The following is a 27,288-nucleotide window of genomic DNA, read 5'->3' as shown; positions in this document are numbered from 1 at the left end:
TTCGTTTGCTGCTTTATTGCAGTGAGAAAAAACGTGTTTGGTGCTACTTTTTCCACGATGAAACCGGCAATTAAGCGCTGGTAAAGTTAGCAGAACTTACATAGAAGCGAGCGGAGGGCGGCCACTGGTCATCATAAGGTCAGCACAAACCTCTGCAGAAATGGATGCCAAAATTTCCATCACACGGACTTCTGTGGACACGTGGTAGCAGAGGGTGTGACCATAGCCTAACATAAGGGGTGTCTGGACCCAGTTTAGCCACCCTGCATAGATGGCTACTGGATAGAGAGGATCATACACATCAGAAAGTTGGATGTTGTTCAAACAATTTCCTCTTATAGCTCTTTAAATATATTGTAAATGAAACCGTGAATGTTAAATATCATTATCAAGGTCTGTACCACCAAATAGGGGGCGTGCTCTCAGGGAGCAGGCAGCAACAGACATGGAGCATGAGGCCAAAGTGTAGCACTAAATTTAGCACATCTACTTCACCCCGGTTCCCCTGCCATTTGTACTTTATGGAAATGAAGCCCATGGCGCCGACCACTCCAGACAAATCTGTCACAAAGCTTATCAATAGAGCAAGAATATTTAAGTGGAATTCAAGCCGAGTGTCTGCATTGAGCTGCTATTTGACTGCAATCATTTTCAAACCACTGGCTTTTCCCACAGTGATAAGAAGGGTCCGTCTTTCAATATCAACCTCATTGTTGACATTAGGTCTGCTAATTAAAAGGAGGAGAGGCACACAAAGGTATTTGATGTTTGTTTTTCGTTGGCCAGGGAAGGTTTGACCTCTAGAACACGGTGTCAGCCGATTCACTTTGTAACAGGGTGAGAAACTTTGAAAGACATATAAGGATGTCACCAGCAACCACGTCAGCGTGTTGATTAATTTGTACTCCTTGAATTAAAATCCAGGGAACGCTGTTTCTATGCCTGGTCCCTCATCCGACCTCAAAGGGTGAAACTGGGATTAAACATTATTTAATGTAATTAATTTATCACAAAAACTAAATTACTCCAGGGTGAGAAAGCGATAAAGCCAATCAACGCTATTAAACGGCTTAATCTGAATCTATAGAAATAGCAGGTGAAGGGGAATTATCATCAAGGCCAGCGTCATTGTAATTAGCCATATTATTGCTGTCTGCAGAGCTGCTTTTGAGGAGATCAGGCTGATCACGGTGAATCAATGCAGTGATACGTTTATTGAATGAAAGGAAAGCAGTGATAACTGGCTTTGTCAGGGAGGGACTTAGCAAATTGGATTGTGAACGTCTGTGCCGTGTGCTTATCCAAATCTAGTCAGACATAGCATGTATCAAACAGTGGAGTTTCACACACATAAAATGCTTAAGCCGTCCATGACCATGTGTTATACCAGGTGCTGTGATCCAGTGAATCGAGTTGTGCTTCACTCAGGTTCAGGCTGCGGAGGAACAATCTATATCTTTACTGTCTGTCTGCGATTCAGAATAAAAATGTCCTCATTGACGTTTAGATCGATGTCTGGTCAACTGTGCTCCCTCTGTGTCTTCACACCAAAATGACCAGGGAAACCTGGGATTTTTCAAACCAAAACTGTGAGGTCAGAAAGCAACACCACCACCACCACCAGCACCACAGATAATGTTACATCTTTGACTTTGTTCACTGGATGATTAAATGATCTGATCAATGAAACGTTGATCGCCGTCCCAAGTTTTAAAAAGTCAAATTATTGCAAAGATTAATGCTAGCAGCTGTGCTAATGGCAGGAAGATGAATGCACATGGGATTGATTGTTGTGCCGGAAATGGCACATCGCTGGCAGAAATAGGTCTTACATTCTCACTGTTGCCGACTGGAGATGAAGCTGATAAAAACCAGCCTGCATCTGAATGTCAATTTAACACACTCCTAATGGTGAATTAAAACATTTATACCTGGGGAATTAAACTGTATTTTTTATTTGACCAGTGGGAATAGGGTGTCATTTTTTGGCACTTTATTTATATATCAACCAGCAGGATTTATTTTTGATATTTATGGTAAAGAACTGATTCAAACTTTAATCAGACAAAGATTTCCAATCCGAGAGTTTGTGTCCTCATCTGAATTCAACAACAGGGTTTCTCTTAAATGCCTGCTGGCATTTTGACTGAGGGACATCTTCATGCACGGGAATGCACGAAAAATGCAAAACCAAATTAAGATGCCAATAGAGATAGTCAAACATACAAAGAGGATCCTCGGTGTGTGTGGTATACAGTATATTAATATATAGCAAGTGCAACAGAAATCCTGTGTTTATTTTCAGTGTTGTAATGTAACAAAGTACAAATACTTTGTTACTGTAGAATTTTCACTTATCAGTACTTCACTTTGTTATTTATATTTCTGACAACTTTTACTTTTACTCCGATACATTTTTCTTAACCATCTCCGTTACTACAACATAAAATTTGAGTTGCCGACGTTATGCCTGTTTGTTGTCGCTAGTTGTTTTTAGCGGCACCAGCTGTTAGCCGCAATCTGCTCCAAGTGGACTTAAAATACACCAGCGGCTCGTGGTTTACCGCGTCCAACACTGAGGCTCTGGTGTCCGGGTTTCTGGTCTCCTGTCTCCGGATGACAGGTTTCAGATAAACCCGCAAATTTCGCCTCCAAGTTGACACGTCACAAAGCCACAATAAATGTCATATTCAAAATTGGAATTGCTCACTTTGTTTAAATACTTTTACTTCTAATACTTAAGTGCATTTTAGACCCGAAAATTACTTTTGATACTTAAGTACAGTAAATGTCAGGTACTTAAAGACTTTTTCCTCAAGTAATTATTCTAAAAGGTGACTTTAACTTTCATTTTCTGGTAAGATACTCTTAAAAGTACAGTCACCTTTAATGGCCTAACAAACCTCAATGTCTGGTTAAATCATGTGTTTCATTCTTGATACTTTGAAGTAAATTAGGTGTTACATATTATTGGAGGAAAAAAAACAACAATTTTATTATGTACTTATTTATTCTACTCCCGTTTGCCAATTGATTGACGAAATGACAAAGTGCTCACGGTGTAATGAGTCATTTTTTGCATCAATGCATTGATTATCAATCCCAGTGATTCACCTCAGTTCATCTGCAAAGGGAAATGTAAATGAATGTGTTCCCTCGGTAAAGTTAGGAAACAGCACTCCATCAATTTTAGATGTGAAGTTTTCCTCGTCGTTAGGCGTTATATTCAACCTGTAAAAACTGCGGTTTAAATTATTTTAGAGGCGCTTTGGCAAGCGTGAGAAAAAGCACCTGATGATGTAATTGGATAGTAACTGCCAGACACCAAGAAGATGTAATAAAAACATGTAAAACTGAAAGAAAGTCATCTGAAAGGTACGATGACGGATCATTTTATCGCTAATTTGGCATTTGATTTATTTTTATTATATATACACAAGAAATATTCACATAGTTTACAGTCATGTTTCAGTGAGGCTAATTAAAAAACACTCTGGCTTTAAATTACCATGAACCTCATAAAAATTCAAAGTAGAGGATGGATTTCTATGCACGGATAGACCGTGGTTGCTCCAGTGCAATAACCTTTTGCTGGTATAATTCAGGTTTTAGTGCTGTTAAGTGGGCTGAAGGGTCTGTCTCTCATCAACAAATGCTGCGGTCACTTATTCCCAAGAGCTGCTGAGCTACATGTAGATTTGTGCATCAATATGAAGAACACTGCAGCTGCACGTGGGGCCAAAAACTTGAATTTTGAAAAGATTCAACCGACTCTTTCTTAAGATCTTTGTTGGGTCGCACCAACGTTTTACTTCATTCAAGGTAAATCAAAACAGACATTTCCCCGCGACCTAAAGCGACATCCCAAAATGCGAGCTCATCATTTTCAGCGTATTTGGGAGACTTTCCAATTCTGTCATCATCTAATTGAAACATACTATGGCAGTAATAAAAACACAGAATCAGCAGAAAAACATTGGCGTGGTCCAGCACTTGTCTTTGATTGTGACCTTGCAGCTGTGCCACGTCTAATCATGGCCGCATTTACAAGTGATCCTGATGTAGTGGACGATGAGTGCGTCCTTGGTGCAAACTGTGATGACAGTGCAGCTCCTCCACGAGCGAGACCTTTGTTTGTCAAACAAACACAACGCAGTCTGACTGACGTGTCCACTGGTCCTGAGGTCCTAGTTTGTAGGTGACTTCCTGTGGCTTTAATGATGGTGGCAAAAAAGGTTAAAAGAGTTCAAAAATGGTAAATGGTCTGATTGTGCTTTTCTATTCTTTACCACTCGAAGCGCTTTACAGTTTTGCCATTCACTCATTCATACCCCATTCATTCAGACTTTCATTTACTATGCAGAACATGTCATTCACACACTACCAGCACAGTCTCCAGGAACAATTTGCGGAGAAGTGTTGCCCAAGGACTAAGACCTTGGGTTTGAAATAAGCAAAATTCAAATAAAGTAGGAAATAAAAAGAAAAGAATAAAACAAGAAATATGTGTCCTTACCCCCTGCGACCCTCTGGTGGAGGATAAAGCGGTAGAAGATGGATGGATGGAGGGATATGTGTCCCTGAAATATTTCTTATCACCGGTCAGCTCAGTCCGATGCCTCTAAGCCAGTGTTTCCCCTCTGGATTATATCACTTAGATCCTAAGGCAGGTAATCAATTAGTAGTAGTCATTTCCTTTTAATTTGGGACTTTCCATAGGAAAAACTCTAAAATCACGCAACCATGTCACGCAACTATTTGCAATGATCGTTAGGCTCTCTAATGTCTGTTATTGTTCTATTGTAATTTGGAGGAGTTGTCTTTTTGTCGATGTGTGTGTTTGTTGCTATCATGGTAAAATAAAGGTTTTGGCACCCTTCTGTTGGAGTACCAAACACAGTGGACCGGCTCCTACAAGGTGGAGCTAGAAACACTGCTGTGAGTTGACTGGCCGACAGAGAACCATCACTTAAATGTGACCGTAGAGAAAAGCTGTGTCTTTTCTGCGCAGCATGCAGCCTTCTCTCGAACAAAGCTTGTCTTCTGCACACGCCGTGAAGGAAGAGCACTGAACGGAAGAATGCTGTATGTCCTTCATCGCTACCCTTTGTTGAATGTGTCTGCCTTTCTTCTTTTTGTTGGCGAACATTGTGCTGGACTGGTATGAAGTCACGCTGTTTGTGTAGCTGACGCAGCTGCACAAGTAGCTACGCAATTACACATAAGATTTGGAAGTGCTGTTCCAAACGTGAGCTGAACTACAGGTTGACGAGGGATCGTTAATGCTCTCTTGCCAATGAGTTTTGCAAGTCGTGGCTAATCACCCCTAATTGGCAAGTGATCAGCAGTTGCTGATGTAAAATATTGAAAGATATGGCCTGTGGGAACCTGCTGATGCCTCCCCAACGTGTTGTGAGCCCTGATCTCATTTCCAGTACGCTGGAAATTTGATCTGTGGCAACTACGGCACCCCAACCAATCACAGAGCATGGCGGAGTAGCCGTGGTGTTGGGCTAAATTAAACCCGGTTTCATGCATTATTCCCTGTGTCACGTCTCATCTGCATTTCTGTGGCGGGTCGTATCAGTCAACAAATCCCTCAGGTTGAAAGATTGTGCCGAGTGTAGCTGTTGACGCTCAGTTATCAGAGTTACAGCGACTGAAAAGACTACAGTAAGTCAGGAAGTGTCGGACGCACAGTGAGTGTGAAATTGGCTTTAAGCTGCGTTCACACCTAACTTGAAGTTTTTTTTTTTTGCATTGTGTTGCTTGATTTGTGTCACTCACATGATTCACATTTCTGCATCTAATTGCAAATTTGCATTGACTTTATCACATTTGATATAAATGCACCATTATCCTGATCATCCTCTACCGCTTTATCCTCCACATGAGGGTTGCGGGTGGTGACCCTGACATTGGGCGAAAGGCGGGGTTCACCCTGGACAGGTCGCCAGGTTGCCAATCCATCACAGGACTACACATAGAGACAAACAACCATCCACTCTCACACCTATGGTCAATTTAGTAGTGTCCAATTTGCCCAGTCACGTTTTTGAATGACCTGTAAAGTTCTGTAAAGCCTCCATGGTCACTTCACAACAGCGAAGATGGACAAAGTGGGTGACCAAAAATGGCACGGTCCACTACCTTTTAATATAAATAAGGATTTCTGTTTCCCGGGCTGCATCAAGACTTACTGAAGGATTGGAGTAAGAAGGGCTGTTGTGAATACGACATTAGTTTATGGTTCTAGACCAAATAGCCGTCAGCTAAAGGGTTGTTTTTGGTCCACAACCTGAAACAAGCGCATATTGCCACCTAGTGTTGTGGACATGGACACATTCAATTCAATAAATTGTAAATATTTCTGTTTATAGTGAGCAGGAAGTCCACACCTGTCATTTGACCAAGAGCCACACAGGTGGTGAACTTTACGGGCTGTGACCGAGCCACCGAGTCTTTAAAGACCACCCCCCTTTAAAGAGCCCATCAGACATGGGCACCAAGGGAGATGCACATCCATATGGACATCTCTGTCAAAGACGCTCAGCTCGGCAGTCTATCATCATGCTGTGAGACAGTGTCAACATCGTTGTCCCAGTAACAAAGTCATAAAACACTTCACACTGGGACCCCAACGTGAGGACACTGCCATCAGTCGCTGATAAGGTCTTTATTGCAAGTCTGCAGGTCTAAGGTTACTGGCCCAGACTCTCTTTTTTTCCTTTTGGGAAAGTGGACTCTACTTAAGCTGTGTTTTTTTGCCTGGTCAGTGTCAGTATTCAATTTTAGCACTGTACTGAACACTATCTGATTATGTAGTTGGTGACCATAACCTAATTTAGGCCACATGCACATGGAAACGGCACGAAACATTAGATAAAATAACAGAAACAGACAGAATGAACCGATCTAGGGGAAAGAAAGGGAAATAATGTTTGTTTACGGTTCGTGCTGTGCATATTTAGCGACTTTTTTATTTTATTAAAAAAGCAACTAGCGACAAACCTAGCGACATTCTGTCATAAACATAAATACTTACTTACGAGAATGCACGATTCTGCCGCATGAGTGAGATCCATCTATCCATCTGTATTTACTGCGGTCAGAGAGTCGGACACACAGAGAGAGAAAGAGTAAGCGCACACACACACAGCACACATAAACGGAGTCACAGACGAGCTGTGGATGTTCAGTGCAGCCGACTGTGTGCGGAACAATCACTGACCTGTTTTGTTTATTCAAGTAAAAATAGGTCTTGTTTTCTCCTCCGTTTATTTTACGATTCAACACTTTTTTCTTTTCACCCCCGTGTGTGAAATCGCTAAAGACAGGAGGACGTGTTCTGGTGATAAGTAGCGTCTTTTCAGACTGACTTGAGTGACTTTTCATTGACAGTAGTTGGTAAAACTGTCAAACAATCTCCAAACACAAGACAATGAATGAAGGAATGTGATGTCATCGCTTTCCTAAAGTCTCGTATCGTTCCTTTAAGGCGGTCCCTGGCGAGCGACACTGTCAGACCTGACTGAGGGAGTCTTTGTGTGTATACAGCTGCAGTGCTGAAACCACAACTTATGGACTAAACTGTACTTTGTTGTGTTTTTACTCCGTCGTTGTGTTTTCAGTCATACGAGAGCTTGTTTGCTGCAGTGACATGAAACTAGCTGTTCCCTGTGTGCACTGTGGAAAAATGTCACCGGGCGACACAAGATTGAAACACAGAGCGAATCATGTGGAGGTGATTGACTGAATCAGTGTTGTGTGAAGCCATTTGACAATGGTTTCAATTTAAAAGTTGCAGTGTAAAGTTTTGTCATTTGTAGATAATATTTAAATACAGACACGTTTGAGGGAACCATCATTTGGAGGCTGCTGTGAAATAATGTAAGTGCCCATTTTAACGGAATAAATTACGTTATAAATGACTTTAATTTCACTGATTCACCATAAGATTTTTTTTGGAGGCAAAATCTGTTTTTGTAAATGGCTGATGATTTATGGTCTGTATTTATAATGGCCCTTTTTTTTTTTTTTAAAAAAGCTGCTTTACACTACATTGCAGCACTTTTTCTTTTCTATCCCACATCTTTCACACACTGGTTAAGTGTCTTGCCCAAGGACACGGTCGCATGTCAACTAGCGGAGCCAGGAATTGAACCCAAAGACCACATACCACTAAACCACTTATGATTTCATAAGCTTTTTAAGAGTGTATAATGAGTAAGTGACTGTGGTCAGTGTATTTTCTGCAGTATTCTGATGACACTGTCATCCTGTCGTATATTCAGCAGGAGTAACAGATTATAGGATCCACCATGTTCTGTAAAACAAGCTTGGCTGGTGTAGTGTAATGTGTCGTTAGTGGGGTTTGTGTGAATCCGACTCTGTTCCCACCTTCCCGTTGTGTTTATGTGATTAAGGTGACAGTCATAGAGAGCTCGGTTTAAAAATGCCAGTCACACTGCTCCTGGGCACGCGCTGCTAAGTATTCTCCTGAGCAGCTGTTGCTATGTTACCGCTGAAAGAAAGGAAAAAGTAGCCGGGTGACAAGAAAGTGAAGTTAAACTTCAAGAGGTGCATGATTTCTTAAATCCCTTTGCAGCCCGAATGCGTTCAACCTGGCAGCTTCTTCTTCTTCCAATGTTGGGAAACGGGGTAGATGTAGAGTAAAGTGTTTCTCAGTCTGGGTTGAGGCGGGTATGCTTTTGCAGGAACGGGTTGGTTTATGAGATAAGTGCATAATATTTGTATTAATCATTAAAGTTCAAGTGCTGAACCTCGTCCACTGTGGACCTGCAGGTAATTACCACAACGCTGAGATCCTAGATTTCTCCACCTCCTCTGCCCAGCCACACACACACACACACAGAAAGAGAGAGAGAGGAACGTTGTCTCAAGTTTTTTCTACAGTCCTCAGGTGAGACATGTATTGTTTATCAGTCTTCCACTGTAGCGTTACTTGTCCAGACTGCGTCCAGGTGGTGCAGACACAGGCAGATTGGAACAGGCACGTAGTCATGCAGCTGTTCGGGGAGTGCTTGATTGCTGTTGGCAAAAGGACGCATTTACAATATTGGATGATCATATTAGTGAGAGGCTTAAATCCTCAATTTTGATATTGTGTGCGGTAGAATCCACTTCTGAAAGCTTTACTCGCGTTGTGTGCTTCTTCCCGACAGACACGAAAACAAACTAACAAAATGTTGAGCTAATGGGATTTATCAGCACTGTGTGACATTTGTTTTCATGTAAAAGTTACAAACTACAGCTTGAAGACTTGTCCACAAGGACATTTCTTAACTGCAGCTGAATTGATTGTTAAAGCATCTTGTGCAGACATCCATGGGCCTCAGAGGAGAAATCTTTCCTGTTTTCTTTCAGTAATATTATTCGTCTGTTTTTTGATTATCTGTAGTGGTTTAAATCAATTAGCACAGATGTATAGATGCTTGCAAATGGTTGTGTTGGCATGTTAGAGTCGAAGGCGCTGTAAAATATATAAATAAATAAGCAGAGAAGTATATTTAACCAACTTAGCTTTTTGTTCCACAAACCTTCAGTGTTCCTCTCTCGTCACATCAAACCCCTTCACAGGTAGAAACCACTACATTGTCTTGTCAGTATTTAATAGAAGTCTCCACAGCTAACACTGTTATTTAAGATGTTGAAAAAAATGACTTTCACTGTCACCAGATGTGAAACACTTTTAAAGTCTTGTCTGCAATAATTCAATGTATCACATAGATCACCAGAGGTGGAAAGAGTACTGAAATATTCTTCTCAAGTAAAAAAAAAACACCGTTTAAGTATCACTAAAAATGTACTCAAGTTAAAGTAAAAAAAGTAGCTTGTTTAAAATTTAAAATAAAAGTTACGTAGTTACTTTTTCAACAAGGTTGGGGTTATTTCTTGTTACATTACATTACATGTCATTTAGCAAACGCTTTTATCCAAAGCGACTTCCAATAAGTGCATTTAAACATTTGGGTACAAATAAGAGCTAGAACTAAGTAAGAGCTTCAAGTAAACCAAACTATGAAGTGCTAGTCATAAGTGCGATGTATACGTTTTTGTTTTTTTTTGTCGCCGTTGTCTTAGTCGAGGTAGTGTCGTGCAAATAGGACAAGGGGACACAAATCTCACATGAATTGTTTTTAATTTAAGGCAAACCTTTAAAATGGGTCAAAGGTCACAAATGCTTTAATGTTCTCACTCACTCAGGGACCTCAATTAACGCCAATTCACTTGTCCTCATCATTCACCTATCCTCATTATTCACCTATCCTCATCATTCACCTATCCTCATTATTCACCTGTCCTCAACATTCACCTATCTTCATTATTCACCTATCCTCAACATTCACCTATCCTCATCAATCACCTGTCCTCATCACTCACCTATTCTCATCATTCAACATTCACCTCATCACTTGTCCTCATCATTCACCTCCCTCAACATTCACCTGTCCTCATCAATCACATGTCCTCATCACTCACCTGTCCTCAACATTCACCTGTCCTCATTATTCACCTATCCTCATCACTCACCTGTCCTCATCAATCACCTGTCCTCATCATTCACCTGTCCTCAACATTCACCTATCCTCATCATTCACCTGTCCTCAACACTCACCTATCCTGATCATTCACCTGTCTTTAACACTTTCCAGTGCATGAATTTATCTTTTTTTATTTTTTTATTTATTACACTACACAAAAAACCCACTCAAATACAGTAACATGAGTAAAATTCATTACTTTCCACCTCTGTATATCGCAACCTCATTTTCTTTAATATGAATATAACATAGGTTCAGTATATATATACATATATCGATATCACACTTTGAGATGTAACACATAATCAAAATTTGTGAAATGTTCCTTTAACAGTAGCTTGTTTCCTGAAGTTTAAAAGTTTCGAATTGTTCTCAATCATGATAATGCTTTTGGCCATAGTCGACTAAGGACAGTAAATCGGGCGCAGAGAAGTTTTTCCTCTGATCAAACACTGACCTCTTTTTGCCTCATAAAGCTCCCGAACTGCGCGCCAGATAATATGAGAGGGTGGGTAACGAGGTTTCACTTGGTGTCACTCTGTGGCATTTACAGGGAAGTATTTATTTAAGTGAGAGTGTAAGTATCAACTGTTCATCTTTGAGTCATCTGCTATGAATGGCTCTTAGGCACTCTATTGCTTCTATAAAGTATTTGTTTACTATGTGTGAGGGGAAAATGCATGTGCAGATGCAGTGCGTGCGTGTTTGTGTCTGTCTTTGTCGTTGAGAAACAAGAGAAAGAAGGAAAGAGACGGCTCAGATAGCAACTGGACAGACGGTGGAAGAGCCGAGATGGAAGACTGATCTTATCGCTGCAGTGATGTTACACTGAGGAGATTAGAATTTCAAATTCTAATCCTGGCACACATCCACACTCTGAAATTAAGGGCACGGGTGCTATGTATCGCCATAGGAACATCACACTGTGAAGTGCGGTCAAAAAGAAAATATTTTAATTACATTTTAATATTTTAAATCAGGGTTGACACTTTTGTTCACAGTCAGGTACGGGGAGATGACGGATCATAAGTAAGTGTGTTAAAATACAATTTCCATTTTAAAGGCATTTCTGTGCAGCCTCCTGCTGGACTGCAGCTAATTAAATGTCCAATTGTTAACATCCCCTGTCGCCTCCCAGGATGATTGACAGCACATGTATGGAACCGTGTGCAATGAAACGCCACCAAAAACAAGACATTCTATACACAGTACTGTGCAAAAGTGTCAGTCCCCTGGTGTAATAGACCTTTTTTCTTTTCTTTTTTACAGAAATAGTCGGACAAGGACAGGTTTTACCAATAACATAAATTAGGGTTCCACTCCAGGTTTAATGAGACAGGGTTGTGCTGTTTTTCCAAGTGTAAGGGCAGGTCACACTAAATACTTGACACTTTAACCTGGAGAAGCTGTTTTTTGTTCCACTAAAGCGACGGAGAAATATTGTACGGTCATTATAGCTTTGCTAAAACAGCAAAAGACTTTTGCACAGTATATAAATATATAAATATAAAACCCGAAAAATAACCAGACTAGGTTTTATATTCCAAGTGGGGGAGCAGTGAAGGTCGACTGACTGTCTGGACCCGGTGCAAACTTTCTCTTCATCCTTTTAATCCACATTAAAGTTCTGTCACCTCAGTCATTTTTTTACTCTCTGGAGGGGCAGATACAAATACATCTAAAACTGTATTTCAAAGTACACTCAGTTTTTATTTATTTATTTCTAGAGTTTATTATTATCAAATTGCAATATCACTTAATTTAAATAATATTTTACCATGGAGCCTTTCATGTGAAGCATTGAATTCTAATTACTATGAATGCAATATCTCAGGAATGCCCCAAATGGTAATTTTTTTCCCACAAATTCACTACAGAAGTGAGCTCCTGAGCTCTGAATAGTATCCTGAGGACGTTTTCAGATCAAGGAAATGCCTCCCGTAAGACCCGAGTCATACTTCCAGCATCTACCAGTCCATGTCGATGTGTCCCTGGGCAAAGACACTTAACCCCAAGTTGCTCCTGACTGCTGTGCTGGCAGCATATGAATGGGTACGGAAGTGCTGCTCGTGAATGGCAAAACTGTCATGATATGCAGCTTTAAGTGTTCACATCAAGACGAGAAAAAGCGAGAATGGCTATGAGCACAATCAGCAAGGAGTGGAATCGAACTTGCAACCATGATGTCTTTCACACACAGGGTACTGGTCTTAACCACTGAGCCACTCCAACTCCCGAATACAGAACATTTACCATTTTTGTGACTGTATACAGGGCCGCTGCTCAGCTTTCTGGGGCCCTAAGCATAATTGGTCAGCGGGCTTCCTGCTTTGCACACTTTTGTCCTCGCCTCATTCACGCAGAGGTCAGGCGTGTGACACGTCAACATCAGCCCGGCAGACTTAGCTGCAAGGCGTGCACGGGCGTCATCTCGAAGTTTCCTCTTCTCACGCTTTTAATCGCCATTTCTTCTTTGCCGTGATGCCAGCCTCACCACTCAAGAACAGCTTGATAAAGAAATAATATGGGAAACCAGAGAACCGGAGCTAGCTCCGTTGCGATCATCTTGAAGATTGTACCATTTCGGGCAAGGGGTGGGGGCTCTTTTTACATATTAGGTGAAAACATCTAATTTGCCTGAATACAGGGATAGCATACATCATTAAAAAGCAACAAAGGTGGGCCTGTTCATAACTAATGTGATGATTATCATGATATTTTTTATGAACCTTAATTTTGGGGGCCCCCACCAGGTGCTTGGGGCCCCACACACTCTGCGTACTCTGCATATAGGGAGTGGCAGCTCTGACTATGCATCGATTGCACGCGCTTTAGGTGCGGTGGGAGCCGCTGCGGAGGCGTTTGTGGTCTGCACAAAAAGCGCGTTCATATATTCTGCACGACCACAAAGAAACAAGTCTGGTCTGCCTATCGCTGCCGATATATAGCGCTTACACTGAAATACAAAGACACTGTGACCTTCTCTTTCTTACACGTGAGGTTTGTTTTCACCTCATCGAGGCCACATTAAAGCAATAAAAGAGGCGTGAGAGACGAGTGTCTTGCAGTGTTTGAAAGCGCTTATACAGTTTAACTTTGTGTGACTTTGCAAACTACTCCACTAAAAAACTTCTCCTCCAAGGCCGACTGTGATGACATTATTTCTGGCTCGTGCCAGATGCACTGCAGCAAATGTAAGCCAGGCTTTAATCCCGCTGCTCGTCTGTTGGTTCAAAGAAGAGACAACAGCAGCCATGATGTCAACTGCTTTGAACGGTCATCATTTCAATAAAGAAGACAGTGACGTTGGACACTTGCTTAAGGTCATGTGAGGAGGTTGGCCGGGTACTCGCACATGTACAACCCATCACTCAAAGAATACAAGGACAAACAACTCCTGGCGAGAAATCACCACAGTTGGAATGGAATGTGAGATCGAGTATCCACTTGCTTGCTCGGGGACTCTCTGTGGACACAGAATGTAGAAAGGATGAAGGGGCCCCGAGGCAAATGCCCTCCACACCAGAGACTCAACCTCGGCACTCTCCAGTTTGTTGCCGTGAAATTTATCCAAGCCCTTTTCTGCCAGTCTCCCGACACCCTCTCTCCACACCAGCTGCAAACAGAAAACAGATTTCAAAATTGAATTTCTGAGTTGTATACGGACATTGCTGTTTTTCTACACAGATCGACTCCTAAAGCACAGATCGGGCCGATTGATATGTTAGAGAGTACCAGGTGGTGTCGTACTCTGCTGTGAAATAACAGGGTTTTTATTCAAGAACCCGGTAATGGGTTTCTGCTCCACAAATCTTCAATTTGCCTCACTCATCTCATGAAATTCTTTCACAAGACGAAACCACTACGTTGTCATGTCAGGATTTACTCGCAGTTTCCACGGTTAACACTTTTATTCAAAGAGAAAAGTGAAGATCAGATCACATTCTTTTGAAGCTCAACCAAATTCACATTAAATGATACAACGGTACACGTTACTGGTTTTATCAAATGGCTGAATTTCTGTTTGACCACATTTGGAGTGTTCTTAAAACAGGACAGGCCGTGTCGGCCTGACCTCTCCAGCTGGAGAAATGAAGACATCAGAGGATCCAGCTCTCGAACTGGGACACAGCGAGACGCTAATAAGAGTGTAAATTGGACGCAAGAAGGAAAAAGGGAACAGGAAATACTTTGACATTAATGTGGGTTATTAATCTCATCCTGGCATCTTTGTGTCAGTCTGTCCAGATTTATGAGACAGACTTGCGCGACTGGTTTTCAAAATCAAGCCTCTTCTGGGCCAAACAACGAGGAAATGTGCCTCAAAAGAGCTGCGAGGAATATTTATTTAAAATAATAATATATATTCTACAGCAGCTGTTGCCTTTTGTGTGGAAATCTTACAGTCTGCTTCACAGTGGCAATAAAAATGGAAGATTTCTGCAGGGTCAGTAATAAAGAATATACAGTGTGGTATAATATTACTCACAATTCTAGTGAGAGAGAGGAAATGGGGTTTTTGTAGTTTTTGTACATTGTTTCTGAGTCAAACCCCGAAATCATCTCACTTCATGATAAATGATTAGCTCAGACAAAGGCAAGTGGCGTGTTGCAACATGCCAGTTAACAAGTCAGTATTTTCTAGCAGTGGAAGCGCTGTCGCTGTCTGGCAATAGTGCAGCGGGGAATTGTGTTTCACACACGCCGCGGTGTCGGCCAGAATGAACAAACACACACAGATTCATGGACCGCAAAATAAACCAACGTTTATTTTGGGCCTGGATGCAGTCGGTGTCCACAAATTCACCACAACACATTTAGCAGTCCACACATTAGTTATGAAACAAAAGGACTTCAGATTTATCATTGTTTTTTTTAAATATATTTTGTCACGCTGCATAGAGAATTCATTTTAGAGATGAAAGAGGAGGCAGACACTATTATTTTCATAAGGTCAAGGTTACATTTTCTGACTAACAACTGTGGTGACGATGCAGTTATTACTGACAGCTTATGAATGAAAGTCATTAACCCTCAAAATATCCGTCTAGACTTTTGTGCTTAATTTAAGGACCAAAAAAAATGTCCTGTGAATAAGTGCTTGTGCCCATTTTTCCAGAATAACTTTCAATATTTCATTTACTGCATGTTAAAATTGTATATTAGCAATTTAAAAACAATGTTTTACTTAAAAAAAACACTGTCGTTGTACTTGAACACCAGATTTTGCATGTTAAATTTGAAATGTTTCTTTAGATTTCTTTAGAAAAAGAGTTGTTCATGCAAATGAGTTCAAAATTTAAAAAGATAATACTTCAGTAGACCGAGAATTAAAATATATACACATATCTACTATATCTATAATTGCAATTAACATCTCCCTGTCTCTCTGTTAATCCCCCACAATGATTTACTTTACAGGCCTCAAACTTGGCAGGTGACTTATTAAGGGTGCCAGTGTGCACGGTGCCAACTTTGACATTGTTTGGCTCAGAAATGCAAGACATATTGGTAGATATCCCTGATGTCATTCACCTGTGTGCCACGAGCCTCACCTGTCTCTTAAGCTCCTCCCCTTGTGTATTCCTTCCTTGTTGTTTTTGTCAAATAGCCTTAGTTCAGTTTGTGATTTTTGTTGCCTTTTCTGAACTTTCATTTTTCACCAGCCCTTCCACCTTCCACATGGTGGAGTTATTCTGTGTCTGCCTTTCCTCACGCCATAACTTAATAGGTTTTTGAGTTATGTAACAAGTCCTGCACTTGAGTCCGGCTTTTTCTAGACTCTAACTATTTCCAACCGTGGCTGTGTTTGTTGTAAATAAAGGAGCATGTGGGCGAATTGAAGTGTTTTTAATAGTTTCTGGACGACGTCATTAGAGGGCAGTGCTGTGGTTCACAGGGAAAAGGTCCTTAGACCATAGGTGTAAATGTGAGCATGGACGCTTGCCTCTGTGTCCCATCTCTCACGTAACGTCAGCTCAGATCAGCGCCCACCCTACATCAAAGGATAAGAGCTTATGGATAGTGGTTGAACAACAACAACAATAGAGGTCTGTGACACATAATCTTTGGCGGTCTTTAGCAACAGAGATACTAAATCATAATCCTAACACTGAATCAAGAGCATGGGATCAGTAAGAGGAGAGCTACTGCAAATGGGCTTGGCTGGAGATTATGTTCCGTTTGGTGGGTGCAGTTGCTCAGATGAAGGCAGTAAGAAGCTGGACATGTCTCCTCGCCACCAGCGAGTCTTCAAAAACAAAGACAAATCCTCTGCCCTTTTAAAAAGCCTCCCTTAAAAGGTTTAGCTGGGATTTGGGCAGCCCGTGGCCAAGAGGAAAGGAATTGGGCTCGTAACCAGAATGTTCATTCAAAATAAATTAAAAAGAAATGTAACCTTTCTGTTACCATCCTTATGTCGCTGACAGGATTTGGCTTATGTAATTCTCATTAGGATAAATCCTAAACCATTTGTGATATCTAGAAACCATTTCGAAACCATGGGCTGGCGATCTGTCCAAGGTGTGAGCTTCTCAGCACCGTAATTCCTAAACGGATGTCGAAAGTGAACGTTATCTTTGAACATTGGACATTTTTTGACAATTCTACAGCTATAAAATCAAAATATTATTATCATGTTGGTCATATGAAGGTTCTAGTGACTATTCAATATTTTTGCTTCCGGGTGGTCCTCAACTGGCAAAGCAGAAGACTACATCCAATTTGGTCTGTGATTGATGTGCACTTCTGTTGACAATAGACATGTAAATGAGCAATGTCATTTTGGCTAAGGTTTGTGAGCTCACTTTATGAGAGTCTTTATCCTTTCCCGGAGGATCCCGCTTGGATCCTGTCTCCCGCCTCTTCGGCCCTGTCCGTTCACCCGTAGCCTGCCTCGCGTGGCACGCAGTAAACCTCTGGATCTTGCTCATTGCAGACAACAGATCGCGGGCTCTCACAAACACATTACGATGGCTTTGCTCGCAGCCTGGGAGGTTTTGCCCGGATACACACACACACCTGCCAATCAAGTGTGTCGTACTCTGTCCCTCTGAGACAACAAATGGCAGATTGTTTGCTGCAGTTCACGAGCGCTGAAACAAAACACATGGCGCCCCGTGTTCAGTGACTGCAGGGATGAGGTTGAGGTGTTTGTTCCGCGCGAGGTTTCTCACTTTGCTTGATCCTAACAGAATTTATACTGTACGTCTCTTTCAATCGACTCACATGTTGCGTATTGGAAAAAAAAAAGCAAAAAAAAACAGCTATTTGATCTGGAAAGCAATCGGCGTTTTTCTGTCCCCAACTCCTGCGAGGCTTGGCCCCAGACTTTACACTTGAATGAGTCGCAGCGTGATAGAAAACAACGATGGTTTGGCGTCAGTGTAATGAAGTCTGCTGGCATGCTTTAGGGAATGTGATTTCTTGATCAAGTTGCAGGTGAAATAGAGAACTCAACTTGTATTGAAACACATTCACAAATGTGGGAAAAAAATGCTCTTCAGCGCTGTTTTTTTCAGTATGAATTACAGAGTGTGACACCCTTCAGCCATGTGACATGAAGGTAAACAGAGCCTCTGCCGCACATTAGCTGTGAGACGTTTTTACAGCGCCCACACTGTTGTCTCTGGAATATCTCTGGAGTCTCTACAGTTCAGGTTTGTTTTATATTCATTGTGATTTATGAAGCAACAGAAATGCTCCAGGACTCATCACAGATGTGCTGCTCATTCAATTAGCAGTCTGCAGATTTTAATGACAACAAACAGTGTTCATTTATGCTCTGTGGTACAACATATAGCAACATTTTCTAACCCAGACAGTGTTGGATTAAGATTTATGTCGCCTTTATTGTCTGTTCATAATGCCTCTCAGAGTTCTCCTCTGTTAACATCTGATATTTTGTTGACCCACCCCATCACCCTCCATAATCTAATATGATATAATCTAACATCCGGCTTCCTCCTTTGCTGCTTTCGTAATTAACTACATCCACGAGAACATAAACAAATTTTAACTGATGCTTTTGTTCAGATGTGGATCTTATTCACTGCTCATTGAAATGACCACCTTAATGGCAGCCAAACAAAACGAGTTTGAAGTGTTGAGTTTGAAGCAGGAAAGGAACAAAACAAAGCCTTGCTTGTGTCCAGTGACCTGTTCTGTCAGAGGTGCAGGGAACTTTGTTGTGAAAGTAAAGGTCGTCAAAGGTGCAGTTCCAGTGGAGCAGAAATACTGAGGTTGTGGCAGAGCTAACAAATGCACGAAAACGAATTTTCCGGATATTAATCTATGGTGAAGAAATTAAGAGAATTAGAACTTCGACCCAAATATGCAGTTTTTGACAAAAGCATGTGTTATTTTACATCATCTGTGATCATTTTTAGGCCGTGCAGCATTTTAAGGAAATTGGATTGCAAATAATAAGGTGACACATGTTTCTTTGTTGAGTTTCTGTGAGCTGAGTGAGCAACAGGAAGCCGCTCTCTGAATTAAGACGTTCATTTACTTCTCCTGGTGCAGTAGAGTAAATTGTGGAACGTAATTATCAAGCTAATAGTTTAAGTAATGTCGTGGATAGTCGTGTTTTTCATGATTTAATGACGCAGATAATTGCTCATTGACGACTTAGTCGCAGAAATCGCTTGTAAACGCCTGTAAAACTAACTTTTCTGTACGTGACGGAGAGGCTCAACATAAAGGGAACCTTGCCGATAATGGCTTCATGTGACACAAAAAAGAATTTGTCACAGAGAAGGTTATATACTGTACATGGCCACATTTAGTCTGTTTCTCTGTGAGCAGCATATCTCAAAAGGAAAGGAAAGATATGGATGAACATTTGTGGGGATGCAGGCTATGACCCACAGAAGGAAGAGGACATTTGATTTTGGTGATGACATGGATATGGAAGTCCTTCCTTTAGTTCCTTAATGTTTTAGTTCTCTTAACAAACAGAAATGCTGAAGTTTCGACTATTTTCTCTTTCATTCCTCTCTGGTTTTCAGTATAATTGAACACACATATATTCCCTGCACCGTTTGCCACTCCTCTGGCCGTGCGTCCATTGTGTCAGTCCAGGCGAGGGTCAGCCCCTCTCCTCTCCGTGTTGTGCTGACCTACAGCATGGGATTCTCTTCTGGGGGGGTCTCCAGTGACCGAGCTTATTTTCTCTGTGTCGTGCCAGGCGCCGACACCAGGGGCTGAGTGAACAGAACAGGAACAGATAAGCGCAGCAGGTGGAAAGAGAGACGACGCAGCGAGAATGAGGGGCACTTTCAGCGGAGAGAGACTGCCCACAAGAGATGGATAGTGGAGGGTTGTTTGAGCCTCACCTTAAAAGATTATTATTACCACATCCACAATCTTTATTTCCATGTCCCTCAACAGTGTGCGTACGGCTCAAGTTAATGTAATCGTAATAGTGAGAGAGAGGATTCATATTTTTTCTGATAAACGGAAAACGTGTTAGATGCCAAACTGAGTCATGTTGGACGTGAAGTGTTAGCTGACATTTTCAGAAAATGTCAAAAACCACAACAACAACTGTCCTTATTTGTCAGATGATGATTGTAATAAATAGATATATAAAAAAACCATTACATAATATTTATGTAATCCAATCATATGTCTTTTAAAGGAAAAGTACATAATGAACACTGAGATCACCGAGTGGCCCCGCCTGGGAGCCGTACACTTGAGAACGTGGCTGCCGACAAGGAAAAACAGATTTTACCCACTTGACAAAAGGCTAACCTAATAAAAAGTACACCTGCTTACGTCAACGTTATCTCCGGAATGTGTTTACTGCAGTAGACCAGCGTCTAATTAAGATTATTCCCTATAGAGTTTGGTGCGAGATAGGTAATGAGCAGTTTGCAATCTCCAGTACGTACAAGAGTGTTTAATAGTGAGACGTCTGTGTAAATAATATATCAATACCTCACAAAAAAAAAACAAAAAACCTGAGCTATCGCTTTAATACGTCTAAGGGAAACAGATGTTCGCCACCACCTCATCTGTTTTCTCTGTCATATTTGTGTTTCCTGCATCATGGTATGCAACAGACTTTAGTGGTTTAGCAGGTTGCACAGTCACACAGGTGATTTTCACTCTAATTAAGCTCGCTGCAAGTCATTAAAAAGGTTTTCAGCTGTGATTTAAACGCACTGTAACGTGGAGTCGAGAGTTTGAAGTGACTCACTGTGTCGTGCACGGGAGGAAAGAGTTGTGTCGAAAGTGTCTCGCTTGAAATGGCATTTTATTTTCGAGTTTAACCTTGTTTGTGTTTCCCAATGCGTCATCGCGAATACCAGCACAAAGAAAGCAATTTCAAGACCATTCAACAGTGAGCGAACCAACAAAGGGACGCTGATGAATATGCAGCAAGTGTGCAGGAGAGAAAATGAAATTTGCATATACAGGTGCATTAATAAACGGTATTCCAGAATATTTACTAAACCAGTGAAAACCAGTGTATATATTATTTACTGATCCAGGTTTAGTTTAAAGTATTGAAATAACACTCTGGTCTCTCTGGTCAAACACAAGCTACCACCAAATTGTTTAGTCAGTGCTTGCATCAGTGGTATATTCTTTTGTCACCTTGTCTAATCAGTGAAAGGCAAATTGTCCCTGACTCCTCCCCCCTTTTATTAATACCACAGCTGTCGCCCTTCTCTCACTCTCCACCGCTGGAAATGCAGCGAAAGAGATTGAGGCGCTCATCTCATGCAGCACCTTGTTAGATAGCTACTACTTTCACATTTCACTACTCCTGTCCCTCACCCACATTTTTCAAAATCAAGTTATCTTCAGAGGGAGTTTAGTTAGAGTTTAGTTAGTTCTGTCAGACCTGACTGAGGGAGCGTTTGTGTATATACATCAGCAGCACAGGGGCGGGCGGGTACAAGATGTGTTTATTTTGTTGTATTGAGTCATACTCCAACAAACTTTTTGCAGCCATGTTGCCTTATATAAAAACAAATCGCTTCTATAAGTAAAGGCAAACCTTTAGAAAATACAGTTCTGACAAAATCAAAATATGTAAATACATAATGTATCAGTCAAAATGGGTCAAAGGTCACAAACGTTTTAACTTCCTCGTTAATTAGCCCCAATTCACCTGTCCCCATCTTTCACTGCCAGAGACTCAGTGCAATAAATACTTAAGTAAAAGTAAAATTACAAATTTTAAAAAAATGACTTAAATTAGTACAAGTACACAAAAAGCCACTCAATTACACTAACACAAGTACAATTCATTACTTCCCACCTTACAGAGTTACTGTATACAAAGTAGTCTGCTCAAGGCACCGTCTCACAAAATAAAAACAACATTTTGAATAATTATCACGAGACTGATGGTTGAACAGGGAGCTGCACTTTTTATGAGGGCTATTTTTTAGACGAGCAGTACCATCATTTAAGCTAATTATAAATGATATAATTACATCTTGAATGAAAATAATTGCCTGTTGACACTGACATATTCTCTTCCGCCTGTAAGCGTTTAGTAAACAAATGAAACAGTCATCGGATTACATTTAGCGATAAATAATGAATAATTGATGGGGGGAGGAAAAAAAACAATGAATGATAAATGATCTTTGACTACATGTGCCCTCGTTTCAAAATAATACACACAGAGAAAGACCGAGTGTCTGAGTGACAGCAGCAGTCTTGTTTATACTCCGTGCCATAGGAGGCTATCAGCGTGACACCAGGCAAAGCACATGGCGCTGCAGCTGGAGGTTCCCCACGTCGATTGAACCCTCCATGACCCGACGTTACATCACCGCACCGCGACTGAAGACGCGGTTCAAAGACGGGGCGACAGCGACGGCGAGTGACATCAGGATCAGAGCTGAGATACAAGCACGTGGACTAATGAGGGAGGAAAATCATGTGATCCATGCATTCCTGCTTTTGTCGATACAAATGAGCTTTTCTCAAATGTGTTATTTTTGCCAACGTTCATTCCTCACCTACGAAAAAGTAGCTTGACATATGCAGGCAATTAGAAGAGAAGGTGCACTCAAGGTTTTTTGCTTCTTGAATTTTCGTCTAATTCCTTGTGTTGTGGAGACAGTGTGGATATTTCCACAGTACAGTATGTCCTCAGAGGCCTGCGGGGTCTCAGCTACCAGATAAGAGTAGTTGCCACATTCCTAAAATATCACCTGCACTCAACACTTTCTTGGTAATTAGGAAGCATCCACACCAAACTATGTTAACAGGACTGGAACCACGACTTTAATTTAAAGGTGTGCTGTGTAACATCCGGTGAACAGTAAGAATGTAACATTGTTGTTCATCAGTAACTGTACACTCCTGACCTGACTGAGGGAATTTGTGTGTGTATACAGCAGCAGCACAGCAGTTAAACTGTTCTATGGCTGGGGGGTTTTCAAGCAATAGAAATCACCCCCTTGAACTTTTTGTGGACGCTTCTTTCTATTTTCAGTCATCATCCTGTTTGCAATTGTCACACTTTACTAACGCAATGTTGCCGTTGCCTCCGTCTGTCTCGACATCAATCAGTTCACTTCCTGTGTGCAGTGTGGGAACGTCACCAGGCAAAATTAGATCTAAATCCTAAGAAACAGTGAGAAAGTGGAGCTTGATTATGTTTAAAAGCGAGTTCTACAATACTACAGATCGAAAAGGGATTTAGATAATAAAAAATAAATATATCAGCTACTGATCTTCAAATCCATTAGAATTAAATCTGCACAAAGTCTGTCTCCTTTCCTCAAAGCAGGAACACATAAGAATCATCTCACACAGGTTATCAGACTTAGATGTTTGAAGAGTTAGCTCCACCCCCAACTGATTTATTTAACCTTTATTATACTAGAAAGTCACATTGGAGTTAGAATCTATATTGCAAGTGAAACCTAGACCTAGTATAAGCATGGTTCTGGATTTTCACTTGGGTAGAAGTGTCCGGGGTTAGCCTTTTTTTTACTTTCATAAAACTTCCCCCGACATGTATTTATTTAATTTCCTTTAAGGTTCCATAATAACTTGTAGATCTATCCACTGCTACCTGTAGAGTAGAGAGCTACTTAAATAATAAAGTTGTATTTGACCTGTAGACTGCATATAAAAAAATATCTAGCTTCCTTGCAGAAGCCAACCTGGGGGTAGCAGTATATTCAATAGCCACTAGGGGTCAAAAATAAGTCTGTTTGAATCAAAGTCTATGGGAAAATTTCCCCACTTCTCATTTGATTTACTTTCTTTCAATTACAGTTTTCTCCTTCAATAGAATATGTTAGAAAATTAAAAAAAAAACATTTAGCAAATAATGACGAGGATAATTGTTATTAAAACAGTTTAAGTATATGTAATTTCATGTTGAGTGTAATACATTTAATAAAGCAATGATTGTCTTATTACTATTATAAAAATATTGCCGGTAAATACTTTTAGTCTTATATACTGTCTCTATTCCATCACCTTGCACAGTGGTGGGCGGGCCGCATGTTATCGATTGGAGGGCCACATGTGGTCCCCGGGCCACCAGTAGTGTAAATCATGCTCCCATTTAGTGGATTTACTAGTGTGATTGAACCTGGTTTCAGCCAGACTTTCTGTTGCAAAACCTCAACATTGCTCTGGCCCAACCACAATCATCACAAGCGTCAAATTTCAGTTCCGGTGTTTATGCGTGACTTCACCACCAGTTGTCACTTGATCTGACCACATTTAAGTGAGCGCTGAACAACAAAGCAATGCTCAGTCCTCCTCTGTAATCACGTGTGGTGTGGGAAGAGTGATTGTGGTGGTTGTGGGCCTTGCCGTGTGTAGCGGGAGATAAGCTGTTGCAAACGTACATGCAATCGAGAAGATTTCGTTCAGAGATGGAGCTTCAGGAAACTGACACTCATTTGACATGTATAGTCCATGAAGTGTTTACTACACAACCTGAAACACACCAGACGTGCCGCTGCTGCTGAGCTCCAGTGGGGATGGACACTGTCCATGGTGCTGAACTGACTCACTGGTAGTGGTAGGACACAAAGTCGAACACAATAATCCAATTTCTGCATAGTTTAAAGCTTTACAAGATGTAGCTGCATGTGTTATGTATTTACATTTACACTTGATATCATTATCAATCTGATACTTCTATTATATAGATTCAATCCGAGTATGTAAATGAGGCATTTAGAGCTAGGGTACTGCTCAGTAAGTCCCAAGACCAAGGATGTAATACACACACAGTGCTGATTAAAGGAATACTTCACCGATTTGCATTTAGCTTTGTATTACTGGAATAGGGGTAGTATTTTTGAAAAATTGTGCTTCCCAACCTTAGTTTCCTCTGAGTCGAGAAATATATTCATTCTTTTTTTTTTTGTTACGTGCCCACCAGTGACACTTGGTCCAAGCCTTGGTCCGATGCATGAAACTGCAACGCTAATTCTGCACTTTTTAGACCCATTCGTTGGGAGACTGGACCTCGTTCCCAGAATGCAAACAGTGTCCGCCTAACAGTTGCGCTAACAGGACCAAGCTTCACTGGTGGGCACGTAACAAAGAAAAGAATGAAGATATTTCTCACTGAGGTTGGGAGGCACAATCTTTCAAAAAGACTACCTTTATTCTAGTAATATAAAGTTAAATGCAAATCGGCAGAATTCCTTTAGGTCAATCGGGCTCTGTTTATAGCACTCTTGCTGCAATAATACCCTCCAGCTTCCTCCAGCAGTCCAAAAACCAATAAATTGGAGTCTCTAAATTGACCGTGAGTGTGAGAGTGAATGGTTGTTTGTCTCTATGTGTCCCTGCGATGGACTGGCGAACTGTCCGGGGTGTACCCTACCTAATGCCCTGTGTTGGCTGAGATTGGCGCAGAAAAATAGATGTTTGGACTCTGTTTGTGTTTCTCAGTATCACAGCGTTTCGATTCTCGCATCGCCAACTGAAATTCCTGCCTTGCACGGAGGATGTTATTTCTTCATTCTGAGATCTGAATGCAGTGAGAGTCAGCGCTCCACCATCTCCAACTGTTGTGTCATGGCATCCTAATGACAATACCCTGTATTAGCAGCTTGAATTAACGTGTTTTTCTTCATCCAGGTTAAATATCCAGATGCCTCGTCTTGTGGAAAATTGGTGTTTCTCGTGAGTTAATAGATGAAATCATCAATCCATCCCGCTGATAACATCCCCAGTGAAAAGCGGTTAAACTCTGTTGTTCACAGACAGAGGTCTCGCTCCTCTGAAGGGTCTGACAGAAGTTGTTCTTTTTTCCAGCTGTGTTTCCTGGAGTACATTTCAGATAAATCTCCCACCAACACCATGTGTTAACATTTAAATGCTTCTGAAAGAAAGAAACAACACACTCACTGTTGCCAAATTGGAAGGTTGCGAGCAAGTAGCAGGGGAAATATTCAGTCTTATTACCTTAATTGCCAAAATATTATCTTATCAAACAGGTGAAAAGAACTGCACAGAGCACAAACACTGAGTGGCACTCAGACAAGACAACATTGTTTTAACAGTTAGAGCTTATTTTCTTTGTTAACCCTTAGTGCGCCGATCTGTGCCGCAGGTGCACCCTCGGGAAATTGCTGTGGGAATCATGCACAACTCCTTATATGGACATCCTGGGGTGTGTGTTTATAGGTCAGGCTTTCTTCAGTCTTCTTATGTGATGTTGAGTCAAAGTTATGATTCATTTTATATCACGTTTTTAAGTTTTTGTCACAAAATAGACTGTTTAATAAACCAAGTGAACTTTGAACTGTGATGTATTTCCAACTTTCATCAATTCAAATCTGATTTGAAACATTTTGAGTATTTTTTGTTCAGGGGTGTTTATATAGTTTGTGAAAATGGTCAGATTGTTGTGTATAGTATAAATTATGTGTGTATACTATATGTTTTAACATAGTTATGGGGGGAAAAAAGCAGCCTAAATGCTCTGTGTACGGGTATGTAAGGGTTAAGTATATTTGGACATTTAAGATAACGTTAAAAGTGAGCAGAGAGAGAGAAAATATGGAAAATAATGTGCATAAAAAGCAGGGAGCCTGCAAGTCCGTTCTGTTTGAATCCACCATGAATCAACTGGTTTAAAAGGTGTCGTTTGAAGAATATGAGGAGAGCAGTTTGGGGGGGAAAAAAACTGGAAAGGAATCTGGTAGGTAAGGCAGATTAAAGGTCCAGTCTGTAAGATTTAGGTGCAATTATTTCCCTTTGGCAGACACAGAATATTGAGTGTATGTATTGTATGAATGTTCTCCTACATGCTTGGAATGGAAGGGTGAGGTTAGGCAACACCACCTTCATCTTACATAAATCTTACATACTGTGCCTTTAAGTTGGGTTAACTACTACTTTAACCTTTCAGATTGGAAAAAAAAAACATGTATAAATGAAAGGAGCGATAGAGGAATAAAAAGGTAGGCAGAGGCTCCGAGAGAGAAGGCATGAGGAAGTTATCATTTGTCAACATTGTTTAGCCAGCACGCCACGACATTTTGAATTTCTTGGCAGACAGCTGAATGAGCAGCATTGTTGAGAGGCAGTAATTGAAAGAAATCGAGCTGAGGAATGGGAGGCTCCGGAATAAGTTTTCATCTGTCGAGATGGAAACAAATTTGGTGAAGGATTCACGATAGGAAGCTGGTAATTGCGTGACTTCTGGCCCTGTGATGTAATCTCTTCCTGACATGTGCACAGCTCATATTGATACACACAGGAAACA

General features: G+C 41.0%; 1 protein-coding gene across 1 annotated transcript in view; it reads left to right on the top strand.

The window, feature by feature from the left end:
- Positions 1-27,288, top strand: part of syt7b (synaptotagmin VIIb) — a 103,763-nt gene that overhangs the window by 25,757 nt on the left and 50,718 nt on the right. The gene's annotated exons all lie outside the window — the stretch shown is intronic.

The sequence above is a fragment of the Solea senegalensis genome, linkage group LG7 (genome assembly GCF_019176455.1).
Source record: "Solea senegalensis isolate Sse05_10M linkage group LG7, IFAPA_SoseM_1, whole genome shotgun sequence".
NCBI classification, from domain to species: Eukaryota; Metazoa; Chordata; class Actinopteri; order Pleuronectiformes; family Soleidae; genus Solea; species Solea senegalensis.
This window is presented reverse-complemented; position numbering and strand designations above follow the sequence as displayed.